The sequence below is a fragment of the Dermacentor andersoni genome, chromosome 1 (assembly GCF_023375885.2).
Source record: "Dermacentor andersoni chromosome 1, qqDerAnde1_hic_scaffold, whole genome shotgun sequence".
NCBI classification, from domain to species: Eukaryota; Metazoa; Arthropoda; class Arachnida; order Ixodida; family Ixodidae; genus Dermacentor; species Dermacentor andersoni.
In genome coordinates, this window is record NC_092814.1 from 47,091,185 (window position 1) to 47,109,385 (window position 18,201).

At 46.5% G+C, this 18,201-nt stretch overlaps 1 protein-coding gene and 1 long non-coding RNA gene across 2 annotated transcripts in view; one reads left to right on the forward strand and one right to left on the reverse strand.

The window, feature by feature from the left end:
- The window catches only part of LOC126543948 (1-phosphatidylinositol 4,5-bisphosphate phosphodiesterase epsilon-1-like), a 212,706-nt gene that overhangs the window by 130,627 nt on the left and 63,878 nt on the right, over nt 1-18,201 (reverse strand). The gene's annotated exons all lie outside the window — the stretch shown is intronic.
- Nucleotides 646-7,048, forward strand: LOC126543962 (uncharacterized). Its single transcript, XR_008608492.2, has 2 exons — nt 646-2,687; nt 6,700-7,048. It is a non-coding gene; the product is annotated as an uncharacterized lncRNA (long non-coding RNA).

Genomic DNA, 18,201 nt, shown 5'->3' on the forward strand with positions numbered 1-18,201 from the left:
TAAAGAGACTTAGCCCAAAGCAAGCTCGGTGCATGTAGACGAAAAGTGGAGCGTGTAGGGGGCTCAATGCTGCGCTTAGCAGAGCAAGTGGCCAGTAGCTAGTACGTTGAAAGAGTACCCAACATTTCGGCGCGTCGTTATTCCGCTGCAGTGGACAATTGCGTATAACAAGACAGGGACGTATACCAGTTTGTCTGTTGCACCGTCCGTGTGTTGCGCGCTGATCCGCAACAGTGCGCACTGTCCGAGCGTCCGCTCGGTCATTCCGTTATGAGGCCCTACGGATGACCACTCCAACTGGCGCAACGATGGCGTCACGCGACCGGCTTTTTGTCAGACGCTGGCCATTAACGGCATCGTTGGCACAAAATCAAAAACAAGCATGCAAAGACCCAGAGCATGGGGCACGTGTTCCGCGTGTCGAGTTTAAAATTAGAACACGTGACGCGATAAAGGATAAAATTGTGAACGGAGGTCAAGCCAAGAATCTTTCAGGCTAACGACGTCGTGCCACGCTAAATGTGTCGCGCAAGATAGCCAATCATCATAAGCACGAAAAGCGTTTAAAGTGCCTTGGTGGCATGGCCTCGATGAGGGAAAAAACTACGCAAACGACGGTACACGAAAGAGCGGACAGGACAGCAATGTATTTTTCGAGCTGTTTTCACGTCACGACTCAATGTAAACGGCGAAGGAAACAGCATTAGCTTGCAGCACTACTAGTAGTGAAGTTATTCAATCTAAATGAATGCTACCTATAGTCCTTTCTTGGACCGCGACACGTTCCTTTAGCTTATTCTTATGCAAACGCTTGTCTATAGTATTGTTACAGACTACCTCGTTCGTAATTCAAGACACGCAACAAGAACTAGCCAACAGAAGCGTGCCGCGAAACACACGCAATCGACGGAAGAGCTCCCAAAATTGGTTCGCCTGAAAGGTCGAGTAATGTGGAGGAGAAAAAATGGCAGTGAACGTTTTTTTTTTGTTTTTTACGTAAGGAGCGCTCAATAACTGGACACAGAAAATGCTTTTTTAATACGTCCCTTGCCGAAACAAATGAACATTTTGTCAAGGGAAGTCAATGAGGGAGTAAGCGTGATTTATTTGATTTCATATAAGCTACAAGAGCAGTACAACACTGGTCTAATTGAAATCCACACCTGTGATGTAATACGCTTGAACGTTTAGCGATTGAGCACGTACTTGAAAGCCTCGTTAACATTAACCGACAGCGTTCTGAGCAAGCAGAAACATAACAACGCACAAGTTCGTCACCGCGTCAAGTAGCATGGCACATCTGGATGTATCAAAACACCAGTTTTAATCGGGCTTGCATTAGGGTTTAGGTGGGTCCCGATTGATCGAAGAGTTCGCGGTTTGTCAAGATGTGGCACAATAGGGTCGCAAACTTGCAGCTGTGTTGAATGTGCAGCGACATTGTGCACAACGGTGCCATAGAGGCTCCGTTGCTTACACTGCCTCCCTCGTCTTGATCGTCACTGAACTATAGGAGCACTCAGCTGGAAGCTCGATGCGGCCGTAAAGGACAACCTCACCGACCACAGCATTTCTTACATGAAACTCATTATCGACATTTCTTAACATTTCCTTGAGCAGTGCTCGCTTACAGTGTTTTCTTGAACTCTTTTTTTTTTCTCCGCGCTTCACTTGATACTTGAAGCATGACATCCCTGCAAGCCCGTTGCAAGATGATGAGCTCGCGTGTCGTTCTGAGAAAGCTAATTAATTTGTATAAAGCAAATCACTTTCGAGACATTTGTACCTGCTGTACATGAGCGACAAAGAAATAATCCGCATACACTGAGGCCTTGCGCTTCGCTTTCTCCAAAGACTGCGCGCACGCTTGCACGCAATGTGGTGTCACCTCCGACCCCGCGACAGCGACGCGCGTTAAGGCGCTTCCTTTGCGTGCGAGCTCCTCGCGTGACAGGCCTTCTCTGCCTCAAAGCGCAGCCAGTCCCTCGCGAACCACGGCCGCGTGCGTGTCTTCGAGCGGCCGCGAGCGAGAGGGAGTCTTTGGACGAAAAGAAGCAAAATGCAAGTCGGATTTGAGCCACAGATGCAGCACGCTGACTGCCGTTTAGTCCACTCACCGGCCGAGGCGGCGCTGTTGCCGGCGGCGACCGGAGGTCACGTCACGTCACCGCGCGCTGGACAACAACAAAAAAAAAAAAAAAAGAAGAAGAAGAAAGACTCCGGGGTGTTGTGGACGGGGGAGTGGTTTACGCCGGCCGATTACAGCCCCCGAGGCGCGAGCCGACGTTGGGGGGGGGGGGGGGGGGGGCTTTCCGCCGAGCGTGCGCCCGTACATCGCCGATGGGCAATGAGCCATGCCCAACCAGAGCGCCGGGTCCACCTAACAATAGGCTGTCAGAGAAGGGAACCGTGTGGGAAAAGCGCCGGCAGCAGCTGGCCCTCCTCGGCGATGGCTGTGCGCACACGCGGACACGAGCCAGGTCGATCGGGGCGGCTCAGCTGCACTTCGCGCCGCTGCGCGAGTCCCGAGCGACGGACTCCGTAGCGAGTACGCAGGTGCAACTTCGGCTGGTCAACCGAAAGATGTCGAAACAAATTTCGTACGCATGGCCAAAGTCAACGAGTGTTAACGGAGTAACACATGCAGCTTAACACAGATTGTAGTGCAAGCGGCGACAATACAAACGGTAAGCTTTGCTTTGAAACTTTAAACGAAAATGGCTTGGCAAGACGTATGCAGCTTTCCGTATTGGAAGTTAAGGTATCGAGTTAATATCGCTGTTTTGAACGAGTTTCAGCGTGTTTAGGCGAACTTTAGGTGACCCGGCGTCAAAGTATGCGACGATTACAGCAGGGTGTGTGACATTTTCTTCAAGAGCAGCTAGCTGTGACACAAAATTCGAGGAAGAGAATGCACAATGATATATATTGCTCACAATAATCTCGTGCAGAAACATATCGGAGTCAAAAATAAATTAGGGCAGTTATTTACGCTCCACTGCATAATATGTAAAGGAATCAAGTCCGTATGACTGCCGAACTGTGCTATATTAGAGTGAAGTTAGGGATGTGTAATTTGAAGGAACCGTGAAGATTTGGGATGAGGTGTCACACACTGCGAAATCTTTTGAACATGCTGCCATATGCGCGCAAAGTGAATATCATGGAAACGCTGCGAATTGGAGAGGGAGGCGTGTCGCGATGCATGGAGGTGTCACAAATGCCGTAATGCATACAACAGTAAAACTCCAGATGGGCCGCATGTACATTGCAATGGATTCATCGGAGGAAAACACACGTACCGCACTGACGGCTCAAGTTGGCACCAAATTGGTGGCAAGAAAATGCGCCTGTTTGACAAATGTCGATTGGAAAACCACCGAATCGGATGTTGGAACGTTTTACCCCAGTAAGGAGACAAATCAAATCAAATATGTTTATTCGGACATGAACATGTCGACACAGAACATGCCCACGGGGTGAGGCAAGAGGAAGAAGCTAATAGCATACTTCCTGACGACGCCTCACCCCGGGTCACATATCCATTGCAGAAGGGCGAACATGTTCATTCAACAAAAAACAAAACAAAAATGCTACAGTTTTGTTTTGGCATGATTGGAAATTAATCAAGGCACATGGCATTATAAAAGAAAGAAAATATATCAGTAACGCTACAACGCACGATACAAAAGGTAATAGGAATGAGGCTAACACTACAATCACTACATATCACAAGTATTTGGTCCATCAGTATTAAGCGAAAATAGCATCCTCATTTTCTTTTTAAATTGAAAAAAAAAAATAGTTTTACGAGTTACAGCGTCATCGCTTATCGAAGGATACACATTGCATAATGTAGCAATTTGGTTATCTACGTGTTGGGCACCGTAGCTAGTCCGGGCGCGAGTGGAAACGACAGGGGTAACACGTAGACTGTAGCTTATATTTCTGTTCACGTATGTGTTTCGAAAAGATGTGATGTCCTGCTTAATTTTATTATAAATATGAACAGCAACAGAATTCTAATGGCACAATGGGAATGGAAGAATATGAAGGGTCTGAAATAAGCGGTCACCCATGGAGGGATTTGGAGAACAAGCGTGCAAAGCTCGTTTTTGGAATGAAAATAATCTGGCTGGATCAGTTTTGTTGCATGTGCCCCGGATTAAATTGCAGTATAGCAGTTCTGAATGGATTAGAGCAAATTACAACTGCTTTTTGATCAGGTACTTGATGCTGTGGATTACACCAATAGATCGAGTTACATGTAAACGGACATGATTTACATGGTCACCCCAACCTAGGTCACTACAAAAAAAAAAAAAAAAATACACCTAAGAATTTACAAAAGTTTACGGATTCGATCAGAGTAGTGTTTTACTTTTAGGACCGAGAAACGCACATTTTGTTTTCGTAACATTAAATTTAAACTTGTTCACGGCAAGCATCAATTCATGTAGCCAGGAGTTGGAACGACGCTCGAGTTCGCAAAGATCAAAACTGAAAAAAAAAAAATAATACGTTCGCGTCATCCGCGTATAAATCAATGTTAGAATAAGATGAAAGCTTTACTATTTCGTTGATATATAGCGCAATAAGAAGGGGCTCCAGTATTGTTCCTTGAGGAATGCCAAATTTTATTATTTCAGAGTCGGATACGGCATCGTTTAGCCGCGTGTACTGAGTGCGGTTTGACAAGTAGCGTTGCAGTAACCTGTGAGGTGTTCCACGAATTCCATATATGTATAATTTATGAAGTAGAACGTCGTGCTTGATTGAATCGAAAGCTTTGGAGAAGTCAAGGAATACACCAACGGTGAAAAGCTTATGTTCAATGTTATGAATCAGACTGTTTTTGATTTCAAGCAGAACTACCCACGTGGATTTTCCAGGCTGCAATTCATATTGCTCCTTGCAAATTATATTGTTAGCGTGCAAGAATTTGCATACCCTCGTGAAGATCACTTGTTCAGCAACTTCAGAAAAGAAAGGCAGTATGGAAATAGGACGATAGATACTGGGATCCTTTTTATTGCCTCCTTTGAAAGTTACTGTAACATGGGCGGATTTCATTTTATCCGGGAACTCTCCTGTATGAAGCATTAGGTTACATATATGTACAAGCAACAAACTAACAAACGTAGCAACAGCTTTTATTGCAACTGCAATAATACCGTCTGGGCCAGGAGAGCATGTATTGCGAATTCAGTTTACGATGGACAGAATTTCATCTTCAAATGTCGGGGATCAAAATATTGAACTTTCACACGTTGGGACCAAAAAGGAATCGACTGATTCTACACCTCAGGGAAGCTTATACGAAATACAGGTTCCTACATTTATAATATGGTCATTGTGTTTATTAACGAGCAAGACACCGCTATAAAGAACTCCGCTGATTTACATTTCTGAAGGAATAGCATGTTGCTTTCTTCCAATGAGTTTATTTATGCTTCGCCACAGGGACCTAGTGTTATGCATTGATGAAAACTTTACACGATAAGAAAGTGTCTTTTCCGTTTTTAAATTCTGGTTTAATTTATTCCGAAACTTTTTAAATTCCTTAAAATGTCCTTGATTACGCGTATCAAGAAATCGTGCGAATAACACATTTTTTGTTTGTTTAATACGCTTCAGAAGGTCACCATAGATCCACTCCTTTCTGGCCTTCCTGCATTTCTTGACTTGTACAATTGGAATGGCTTTGTTAAACGCATCCAGTGTTTCTTTTCTATGAATATATCATACGCAGCAGATCAGTTCTCTGGTTTAAGTACATCAACACAGTTAGTTTCAGACATAAGTAAACAAAACTTAGCAATGTTCTTTCGGTCATAGATTTTGCGTATGTAAACAGAAGTATCCGGTTCCTTCATGTTCGGTAAAAGTGGAAACAGAGAGAAGATGATCGCTTGTTCCCGAAGAGAAAACGCCAGATTTGGTACTACTGGGTAAAATGTTTGTGAAACATACATCGAGTAATGTTTCCGATTGACAGCTTATTCGTGTGGGCATATCAATGATGTTTTCGCAGCCATAAGGTAAAATCATTTCCATTAATCTGATTTGTGTTGAGTTGACATTCATAATGTCGATATTAGGTCACCTAGTAATACAACATGCATTTTATGTTGGCTAGTGAATTCCAAAAAAGACTCAACAAAGTGAAAAAACACAGCCACATCGCTGTGAAGGGGGACGGTACAACACCATTATGGCTATATTATGGTACACGATGGTAACAGCCTCAAAATGGTCAGTCGCAATTGATTAATTGTTCAATATGCCTAAACTTAGGCGGTTCTTTATGAACAGGGATACTCCCCCTCCGCGTTTGTTTACCCTCAACTGTGATACGCCTTCATACTATATGAGTGGCATGACATCTTCACGACATCTGAACCAAGCTTCCGCAAACGCTAAGAAGTCAAATTTGCACACAAGTTATTTCATTTCGCCTTCGGTATGTTCGATATTATTTTTCAAACTTTGAGCATTTAAATGATAGACAGATAAATATTTATATACAGAGTAGCTAGCATTTGTGAGTCATAAAATATATTAGCATTGAAATAAGACATGGTAACAAAAAGATGATTCTCGTATGAAACATGCATACGAGGCCAGACTACAGTCTTGGCCTAACGTGTTTACATCGTCGAGCTGCGCTTCATCGGTCTCGTCTTTCTCTTGATGCAGGTAGACGTCGTGTCCACTCTGTTAGCAGGAGCATTTATAGACTATATATATGACAACATCACAAAATTGTTACTACGAGCACTGTGAGAATGAAGTGTACTCCGCAGTTCCACTGACCTTTAATAAAGAAGACGGCCAGCTGCAACCATGCCAGAGTGCTGACTACTTGAAGTGCAGCGAATGGAAGCGCATCGCATCAAGAACAACAGTCGAGGAATGAACCTCATCGCACGAGGTGGCCGCGGGCGTTCAGTTTCCCACGTTCCAGAAATAAAGAAAAGGGAGGCCTTAAGTCGCGTGGCTGCGACTAAGATTTAATTTAGTGCATCCTCCTGCATACTTCCCAGAATGTTCGCAAGCTATCCAACGTGACATTTGGAATGAAATGAAACGAATCTAGTGCGTCAATTTGTTTGCAGACTGCGAAGGCTCAGCTCCTGTCCGAGCTCAATACTTGTTCGTTTGGTCACAGCTAAATGCGCAGTGCGGTGCCCTCTTCAACAACACCATGCAAACTATGTGCGCTTCCGGCTAGATTGCTTGAAAGAAAAAAAAAAACGAAAGAAAACGGTACGCCTGCCAGGCCTGTGCGGCGCCTTACCCATTCTGAAAACGCCATTGAGACCTCAGCTCATTCGCACAAGACCATGTATGGGTACGTGAAATCTCAATCTAATACTGTGTGCGCTTCGAACACAGCATGAAATTCTTAATTAAAAGAAATACCATTCTATTTTTCCCCACACTCTCGGTCGACAATATATTGTTGGCGTTGAGCCAACAGAACAAAGAGGGAAGCTGTATCTGGGACGTCTCGAGAGCCAATATTTGCGAAATTGACGCGTATCTCAAAGCTCCGGTTTCATTGTGCTAGCTTGCGACGCGCGCAGGAAAACAACATTCGTAAGCATTGTGATTCAGTTCGCTAGCGCTGCGCAAGTCGCTCCCGTGGGTATAAGCACGCACATATGAGGGACCACCTTTCTCGGCGGACCAAAAGTTGGCGGTCATCGGTCAAGAGGTCTCGGCCAACTTTTCTTCGAGGATTGAGAACTTGAGAGCCCCCGATTGTCCTCGAAAAGCGAGCGAAACAATAGGAATACAAACACACGGCCCACGACTATAGAAATTAGATTCGCCACGCGCTCGAAGGCAATCGCACCCGAAGCGCGACAAAGATTGCTCGCGCGGCCGTACTCCTTAATGGGCTTATTGGAGTTTAATGAACAGACCCGATGCCCTGCGCTCGAACAACGCTGTACGTTTTTCTCTGCTTTTTTCTTTCGTCCACAACCGGTATTCTTCTTTATGGGCCGAAGTCAATAGCGCCGGCTGGAAATAGCCGCTGCTCGTGGAACAGTTTGACTCCCGCCCTTCACCTTAATCTGCCAATCTCTTCTCAAGTAGTCAATATTGGCGCAGTCAAGAGATCTTCCGGGCTTTGTGCTTCGCTTGCTTACTTTTTCAGCGTCTGTCGCGCTCAATTTAACAAACTGCATTGCGGGCCGAAAAGTTCGCTCGTAATTTGCGAAGAACTGTGCGCCGCCAGGAGCTAAAAATTAGGGGCTACTTCTTTTACATACTGCCTCTTTTCTCCAACGTTACTAATGTTGTACTCCATATTCATAGTAAATGCGATCTATTGCAATACTCACGTAACGCAAGCTGGTAAAGTAGGCCACCTCATCTCACACACAGTATATTATACAGTGCTATGATAATCGTAATGCGTTTTCTTTTTGGATCCGCTGCCCTTTTTCTCCCCCTCGTTGAACAGCTGGGCTAAGATAATGTAATTATTCTATTCAATCTTTTTTCTTTCCTTTTTTTGCGGTTCGTAAGTAGTTGTTGCGGCGCTCTGTCTACGTTATCACCAGGATTGGCTGGACGTCAGCGGTAGACGATAAGAAAGGCACAGAATCGAGCGAGAAGAATCTTCACACTGCAGACTGTGCATGCGTGCCGTGTACAAAACGGAAACACACGCGTTGACGTCGCTGCGCGCACAGGGTCGCAGTGTGTCCCTCGCATTGGTTCCGTTCTGCGCAGTGCGCACTAACCTGCCGCACAGTGTTCCGGCTGCGAGCCCGACGTAATCTGCGATGTCGTTATCGGTATGACAAAGCGTTGATTGAGTAACATGGTAAATATGACTTTTTGCACCCTCTTCGATATCTGTGCTTCCCAGGGATGCGAGTCTTGTTTTAGTGTAGTGAAAACATTTGTATAAGGGTATATCTGCCATCGCAAGCTGAATTGGCGCGTGAAACTTCCGCCCGAGATGAGCAACGTGGGTGCAAAATAATGACGTACCACCCAGGCAAACCACATTGTCAGCTGTCGTCGGTGTAGTGCAAGTGATCAGATTCATTCAATAAGCTTTGCTCCCTGCCACCAATGAAATAAAGCCTATGTGAGCCCTATAAACGACACGTCTACCTTACGGCTCAGAAGGCTAGCAAACATAATCTTTATCAACGAGCACCTCGAAAAACCCCACTTATTTTACGTGCAAGTGAAGAGCAAGAACAGAACTAAATGCAGTTCACATCTTGGACGCGAGCACCATGCCCCAGAATTTCTTGTCTTATGTCTCTCGTGCGACGCACAATTCTAAAGAAACAAATTTGATGTGTTCAACCAAAGGAAAATGATAACGCGTATATAGTGAAGGTGTATGCAGGTTTTGTGCACGCATTGCAATGCATTCTACGAAATGAATTTTACAAAAGTCGCGTGCCAACGTCGGTCCATGTGTGTCGCAAAGTGCCCCCCCCCCCCCCCCCCCGTGCACGTCGAATCTCTCGGCGCTTCCGTTTACAGCGGAAGCCATTTGCCCGCTTCGATCATAGCGACCAGTCATGACAAGGAGTCATGCCAGCAGGACAACTGCTACCGCTGCTACCGATGCCAGCAGGATAACTGCTATCAGCCAAGCAGGACAACTGCTACCGCTGTTAACTTTGGCACCGAGATTTTGCTTCGTTGACCCTTCGCAACTTCTGGCTGGGTCATCGCCAGTTCGTTAATGCTTATCGCTGCTGAGTTCAACACATCTCCCTCTGACACACAAAGAGCACCGGCGGGTATACTGGGATCCTGAGCAGCACGCTGGACAACACGGCGCTAGCATCGGGTGTTGTCATTCTTATGTATTTCTCTACCTTTTTAGCGTTACTCAGGATTGCAGTGTGACAGACCAACTAGCCCGAATTACGGCCTTGATCCCCGGTGTCTACATATACATGAATTCTCACTTCAGTTACAATAACGCCAAGCGGACTCGCCCAGTAAGTAGTTTTGAGAACTTCGCTGAAACCCAGTTGACGCAACATCTGCGATCAGCGAATAATTAAAGGCTAATTAGTGGAGCTATATTCTATTGTTTGCAATGTTGATGTCAGTAACTTCAACTGCATGAGGAGGCGAACTGCGCTGTACCTGTCACAGATGATTCTTAAAGATCATTTGGGAGTAAAAAACAAAGGGAAGGGGAGTGGTATGTCCCTCATTTACTCATATAATGACCCTTGGGGTATGTATATAACATAACTGATACTGTAAATGGGACTGAAAAGGTAAAGAGTAGCGAAAACCCAATGAGGGAAAGGCGCCATTGCGTCGGTGCTGACAAATTCTGATTTCCTCAGGAGGTGAACAAGTGCACACACAACCACCCTTTTGAAACGGAGTGATGGTACAAAGCTCTTTACCTCTATTCTGCGCTTATTATCGTCCCTGAAGATCCATGGTTCGTTTTAACAAGCCATTGAAGGAGGGTACTTCGCTTATAGGAGCATTCTTTACTTTTACTGTCGCTGCGTCCATGTGATATTATTGTGGTTCGCATCGTTGCATAAGTGTTTCAAATGTCACACTGTGTTATGTGATATTGTCGTTTGCATTATTGCTTTCAGGGTTTCGTTGTACCCGCGGTGGTGGCGTAGTGGCTATGGCGTTGCCCTGCTAAGCGCGAGGACGCGGGATAAAATCCTATCCGCGGCAGCCGCATTTAGATGGAGTCGAAATGCAAGAAACGTCCGTGTACCGTGCATTGGGTGCACGAAAGGGGCCCACACTAGGTCTGGTCATTTTGAGCTGGCAAGCGCCGTGCATACAATGCGCGCTCCGAAGTATTATGTCCCTACGCGCAGCGGGAAGAGCTTAAATTTCAAACCGAACGCCATTTGCCCTTCTCCTCGCGGCTGCCGCGCTCCCAGCCGGATAGTCGACGTATATCGCGCAAGTGCGCCTACGCACATGGCAGTGCTGTGACGTCGCTCCTAGTGACACTTGACTTCGAGAATTATATTCAAGGCAGCATCAGTTATTTGTGTAATATGTTGCTTCAGTAGACGAATTAAAGTTTAGAGAAATAATAAGACACCGAAGCCGAATGTCTGCGTGTCTTTCTTTTACTTCGTGCCGTAGTAAGAGAGATGTACTTCCGCTTCGTCTCCTTGTTCCCACGCCGTGCAGTCGCGCGCTCAGAGAACGAAACTATATGTCTTTTCCACCGTGTTCGAGCGCCGCGATCGTGCGCTTCCATCCGCTCACACCTACCCCATTGCTCGTGATTGTGGAACTGATCAGGTGTTCTCGTGCAGAACGCGCAAAATCGTCTCCTGCTGCGCGAAGCGAGACAAACGCAACAACCCACGCGCGAGCCGTAACCAGAAGTGCGTCACTCAGCCAAAAACGCGCGCGCGTTAGAGAGAGAGAGAGAGAGAGAGAGAGAGAGCAGGCGGGTCCCATCACGTATTCGTCACGCGATCACGATATGGGAGAACGCAGGGAAGGAATTTCGCTCGCGGAGGCTAGATGGGGCAAGTGCAGAATGTGTCTATGTTGGCGCTGACGCTCGCCTCCGAAATCATGGGTTCGCGCCACTTCAAATATTTCGATCTCTGCTACTAATGAACTAATTCGAAAAATTTTTGCGGTAGAACACTCCCGAGAGGACACGTAACAACTTCCAGCGTATAACCAAAATTTGCTTTGTTGCCTGGTGAGGCCGGGGCCCTTTAAGGGAGCCCACGTTCATAACTACCGATTCATATGCAATTGATGATATCAACGTTAGCCTAGAAGGTGTTTTGAATCTTATACTAAACTTAGATACTAAAAAACCACCCGGCCCTGATGGAATTCCAAATTCCTTTTTAGTACGATTCTCGCTATGGACATCTAAATATCTGTTCATTATATGTCAGAAGTCCCTTAATAGTGGCGTTGTGCCTTCTTCCTGGAAAAGAGCTAAAGTACTACCTTTATATAAATCTGACGACAAACAACTTTTATCTAACTATAGGCCTATTTCTTTAACTGCAACCTCATGTGAAATACTAGAACACATAATCTATAAGCATATAATACTGTTCCTTGAAAATAATAACCTACTGAACAGCTTTCAGCACGGCTTCAGGCGCGGTTTTAGTACTGTAACCCAACTTACGGAGTTCACTCATGACCTTTCCCATTATATCGACTTAGGTAATCAGATTGACACCATTTTCATTGACTTTAGCAAAGCTTTCGACACAGTACTACACTCTAAATTGCTTTTGAAACTCCATAATATTCTAAATAACCCTCACTTAGTGTCTTGGATTTCCAGTTTCCTTTCTTTGCGTTCCCAATTCGTATGCTATGATTCTGCGGATTCGTCTGTAGTCGACGTCACCTCAGGAGTCCCACAGGGATCCGCACTTAGCCCTCTACTATTCTTATTGTTTATTAACGACCTTCCAGACCATGTTACTTCAAAGATACGCCTCTATGCAGATGATTGTGTTATGTACAGCCCAGTTGACTCACTCGCTGATCATCAGCGCCTTAAAGATACCTTTGTTTCATTTTGTGACTGGTGTGCTACTTGGAAAATGAGCATAAATTTTGATAAAACTGTTATAATGTCTTTCACTAACAGACACATGCCCGTATGTTATGATTATATATGCAACGGTGTACCACTAACACGAGTTTTTCAATACAAATATTTAGGCGTCATTTTTACACCCACCTTGTCTTGGTCTAAACATATAGATTACATTTGTAATAAAGCGTTAGAAAAACTTGGTTACATCCGCCGGACGTTGTCTGCTGCTCCGAGGGACACTAAATTAGTAGCATACAAAACACTGATTCGCCCAATTTTAGAATATGCTTCCTCCGTATGGAATCCATATAAACAATGTGAAATTAATTGTATTGAGTCGGTCCAGAGGAAGGCTATTTGTTTTGTTTACCGCCGCTACGACCGAGACTTTTCACCGTCAGCTGCTCTTGCAGAATTAAACCTACAGTTTCTTTCTAAACGGCGGCACATGGAATCTCTGAAGATTTTCTATTCTTATAAGAACTCTCTTTGTCGCCTATCAGATCCCTCCCTTTTAATGCCTGCTTGCCCGACTTCAACTAGAGCTTATCATACCTCTAATATCAGACCACTCCATCCACGCACTAACACTTTCAAATACAGTTTTTCCCCCGCATGATTGAACAGTGGAATTTGTTACCTGCCGAAGTTCGTTTGTTATCCATTTCTCAATTTTTAAATGCTATTGCTGATGTATAGCTCCTTCACATTTTTATATTTCTATGTTCTTGTTTCTGCATATCATAATCAGTTTTCCTCGCATGTACACCCACTCTTGCCATAGCCCTAACGGGCTGCAGTATGTATAAATAAAATAAATAAATAAATAAAAATTAAAAAATCCGGAGTCCCCCACTACGGTATGCGTCATAATCATATCTTGGTTTTGGCACGTAAAACACCAGCATTCAGTTTCTCTTTGTAACGTTATATTGTTTTGACTTGTATGTGATAACGTAACTGCATGTTGCATGTACAGCCTATTCAAAAGCCAAGCCAGCACCTTATTCGTGCGCCAACGTCTTCTAGTTTGACAGTGTTTTATAAAACAGCGCTAAAGGGACGAAAAGTACGCATACGACAGGATGTGCGCTGAAAGGCGTGCGCAGAAGCAAGAGCAGTTGCCTTTCGCAAATAACTGGAAAGGGCTACGTTGAACAACTAACCAATCATAAAGAGGCAATTGACGTCAACAGACGTATGTAACAGATACTGCAAAAAACTCTTTCTCTCAGTTGTGAATGGCACCCCCTTGGAAGACCCAGACAGCTGCGGAACAAGAAGAATATATCTATGAGTGATCTATCATTCTATCATTCTATAACTCGCACTAACATTCTTCCAGCGCATCACGTTTCAGGCCGTAATGACCATGCTTCCATACATATAAATTTAAACCAATTTTTGCTTAAACTATAACAAATGCCGAAATTCACCGCTTGTTTTATCTATAAAAGAACGGAGCTCGCTACCTTCTGAAATCGTCGCGCTAACAGATTCACCCACTATTCAATCGGCGTTATTAGCCTATTTGACTGTAGGCAGTGTATATACGTGTATAGTATATAGTACTTCGATATGTGCTTTCTGTATCGCGCAACCATTCCGCGTCCACTCTTTATTGTTGTCGACAGCTCTTTTCTTAAACTTGATTGTACCACTTACTGTATATATTCGCTATGTATGTTTTGATGCACCGTTCTCCTCAACTAAGAAAGCTTCGCTTGCGTGGGCAGACATTAGGAATGTGTTCTGCTTATTTTTCTTGTCTGCAAAAAAGGCCTCACCAGCTCAGAAGCCCGCGAAAAATTAAGGTGCGTTACGAGACAACAGAAACGCGAACGACAAGGTCGACTGATCGAATTTTTCTTTTCCGCCATCTCGGCCTGAGAAGCTAGCGGCAAACAATTAGCGGAACCGCAACTGAGACTTCATATACAGACTGTCAAGCATACATTCCAGACCATTCGATCTTATTCCTTGCGTATGCGCGTCTTTAGCGACGATACTCTATGCTGACATCCTCACATATTATAGCAGCGGCACCGAAAGGAAGTAAGATATGGTGTGGGGGCGGCCGCATTTCGATGCGGGCGAAACGCGAAAACACCCGTGGTGCTTAGATTCAGGCACACGTTAAAGAACCCCAGGTGGTCGCAATTTCCGGAGTGCTCCACTACGGCGTGCCTCATAATCAGAAAGTGGTTTTGGAACGTAAAACCCCATAATTTAATTCTTAGATGGTGTGGGGGAGGCTGGAAGATCAATGTCTTTGCAACATTATGTCAGCTTCAACAGTTCCTAGATAGGCCGCAGAATTAAATATTTCCATTCATTTATGCACATTACTTGCACTCTTGGAAATAAATGGACAGAGCAGCTCGTTGCTTTGCTGCCCTGCCCTGATACGCGACGTAATCAGACAAGACCACATGCGTCGTTGCGCAGGTTGGTTAACGCGTTGTGTAGAAGAAGAGGCGAAGAAGAAGCACGGAAAAAGGAAAGAAAGAAACTAAAAATATCTGGCGGCTGCAACGCACCCGTCTGGCTGTGCGAAGCTTGCTCAGGCGAATGCCTTCCCTCAGACTGCGTTTCGTCTAAGACTGCGCAGTTCAGCTGCCCAGGCACATTCACTGTCCCACAATGCCAAACTGGCCATTAGCAGCTCGTCAAGGCGTCATGTAGGAAGAAGAAGAAGTGGAACACAAAAGCAGCCCTTTCTGCCACGTGTGCGTCCAATACGCGAACCGGAACACTGAGCGCGCCCGTGCCTGGCCGGCGAGTCCGCGCCCATATGCGGTGCGCTCGCCGCCGTGCTCAGAGCGCAGGATGCGTCGGCCCACGCGACCCGGAAATTGTTCCCGCCAACGGCATTGCCGCCGTTGCGAGCACGGCGCGAGCAGCCCTGTGCAGCTCCGAAGCAGCCCGGTGGTGTGCCTGCACTATATGCTTCTGCGCCGCCGGAACCACTTCCGCGGGTTGCGCCGGAAGAACTCGGCCGCGGACGATGCAGCCGCGCCGAGAAGAACGGAGTGTTCCCGGCGACCAGGAGGGACGAGGGCCCCACTTCTTGAAACTCGACTCCCTATATATATATTTATCACTCACTGAACGCGGAAACGACTCGATGAGCGAACGGCGAAAGCGGAAGTGCTAACGCAGGTTGATGCGTTCGTGATGGCGCTCGTTTAAACAAATTCGGTGTTTGACCGTATACACAGTTTCACCAATATGTCGTCGCGACCGCCCCATTCTTTAAGAACAACACATCGGTCGCTTCTGCAACGGCTTAACTTTCATATCTGTCAGGAGCCGCGGAAGGACACGGAGTCCGCGCAGCGCTCACTGTCCCCTCAGGCAGGGCCGTGCCCAGGAATTTTTTTTCGGAGGGGCTTTGCGGGGACAGCGGCAGCCATTTTGAAAGCTTTCTATTCACTTTCACGTGTGAAGCTAAGCACATTGCGACATATATGGTAGAATTTAGACGGTAAGTGTATTATTGATAGTTTTGTTTCATTTAGCATTGTGGCATTGCTATATCAACTATATCAACTAGATCTTTATTATGTCGTACATGTGTATTGCATTGACGTTCTTTACTGAAAGGTGTTATCGATGACCACGATGTATTTTTGCCCCTTCCCCTATGTAATGCCTAAAGGTCCTTGTGGCAAACAAATACAAGAAAATATAAACATACGATATACATATAACGTAAACACGTATTTCACACCATATTTAACATGTACATATAACATGTCATTTATGTAATTTTTGCTGAGCAGTATATGACTTATGCGGCAATAATTTTGAGGGGTGTCAGGGCCCCCCTGGTTAGGGGCCTGCTTGCAGGTTATGTCACCCTAAATTGACAAGCCCAGTACACTATCGGAGGCCTCTCCTACAGCGATCAAAATACAGTAGATGACCCAATTTTACCGAACTATAAGCGATACGATAATTTTAACGTTTTTTGTGTTTATTATTTTACGATAGCTGAAGCCCGCAGTGTGTGCAATAAGTACTATAGTTGTGTGTGTGTGGGGGGGGGGGGGGTGGAGGCAGAAGCGACAATTCGGCCAAAGTGTGTTATCACGGAGGAAGCTGTAGCGACGCCCTTGGCTCGACGCATGTCTATCCACTTATCGGCCACTGGCAAAAGCGAAAAGAGGCGACCCGGTTCCCGGTAGAAGAACAACGGCGGTCGCTTAAAATCCTAGTACTCGAACGCGTTTTACAGTCCAGCACTACACCAGCGATCGCGCTTTCGAAAGCAGCCGATCGAAGAGTCAAGGCGATCTACATAGCTTCCTTCCGCGCAAGACAAGAAAGCCAGGCAAATTGGATGCCCGCTCAAAAGTTTCCTAGGGTCTCGAGCTAATTACGTTTTCGCTCCCGTGGACATGGGTCGCTGCGATGGGGGATACATCGCCCGAGCAAACACTGTTCAGGAGCGTCCTGCTGAAAGCGAGGACTACAACTCGTGAACGCTAATTTACGCGAGTCAACAGAGGTGTCTTGATTTTGCGGAGTCACGCAGCACGCGCAACCGCTTTGAGACGAGCCTTAAAGGCGGCTGGACGCGAGAGCCTCGTGTGCGAGCGCAGGCGTCGGAGAAGAAAGGAAGCGTCGCCTCGGAGGAAGGTGCGCCTCGTCGCTGCGCACACGCCAGCGCTCGCACGCAATTCATGACGTTTCATCATTCGTTCTCCCGGCATGACAGAACGAGTCAAAGCTCAATGGTGAGTCTGAAGAAGTGGCTTGCCAGTCGAGCCGCATTAGTTGGCTAAGGGTCGAAACTCTGCAGCCCTTGCTGTATTTTCGTGCCCTATTTGAGCGACTGATTTGCATACACAAAAGATGACAAATACGAGAAAAGAAGAGAAAAAAAAAAGTTGTTCCTGCAGCGGGAGTCAAGGGACACTTTAGTGAACGTACTGTGAATACCAAGGGCCGGGTATGTACGTGACACGAAGGTACGTGAACTCAAACCAAGCAATGTGCCGCCAAACTTGTCTGCACGCGAAAAAGGCGCCATGTACGTGCGCTCGACATGTCAGCTGAGCCTCTGAGGCCAGCACCGCGAGCCCCGGGGCCCGAGGGAAGGACCATTCGCTGACGCGTGCGCCACAGCCCGGCTTAGCGACCCAGAGGCGTTGTCAGACGCAGCCGGAGCAGGGGCGCACGCACAGCCGACGCCGCCCACGAGGCTCAGAGTCTGAGCCTGACGTCACCGCCTGCTGCAGACCACGGGTTCCGGTGAAACAAAGTACGCTCAAACACGAGTGCGTTCTCCAGTGGGTCTGCAGGCCTGCCAGCACTGAAACTGCGCGTGGCGCGAAAGATTTCATCGCTGCAGTCGACTCGGTGCTGAGAGAGGGCGATAAGGCCCGCGCTGGCGCCGACTCCATCCATCAGCGCGCACGGCAGGTCCCGTTTTTTGGGGGCCTGCCCGAAAGGGAGGGGCCGGCGGCGTTGTGCACCGGCCTCGGACGTTCATTTTTATTTGCCGCATCTGGCGTCACGACATCGCGGGATCGATCCCGCTGGCCCCGATCGCCGGTGGTCTGCGGTGGTGGCAGGGGCTATGTTCTGGACGGCACCTGACAGCGCTGCCTCGTCCA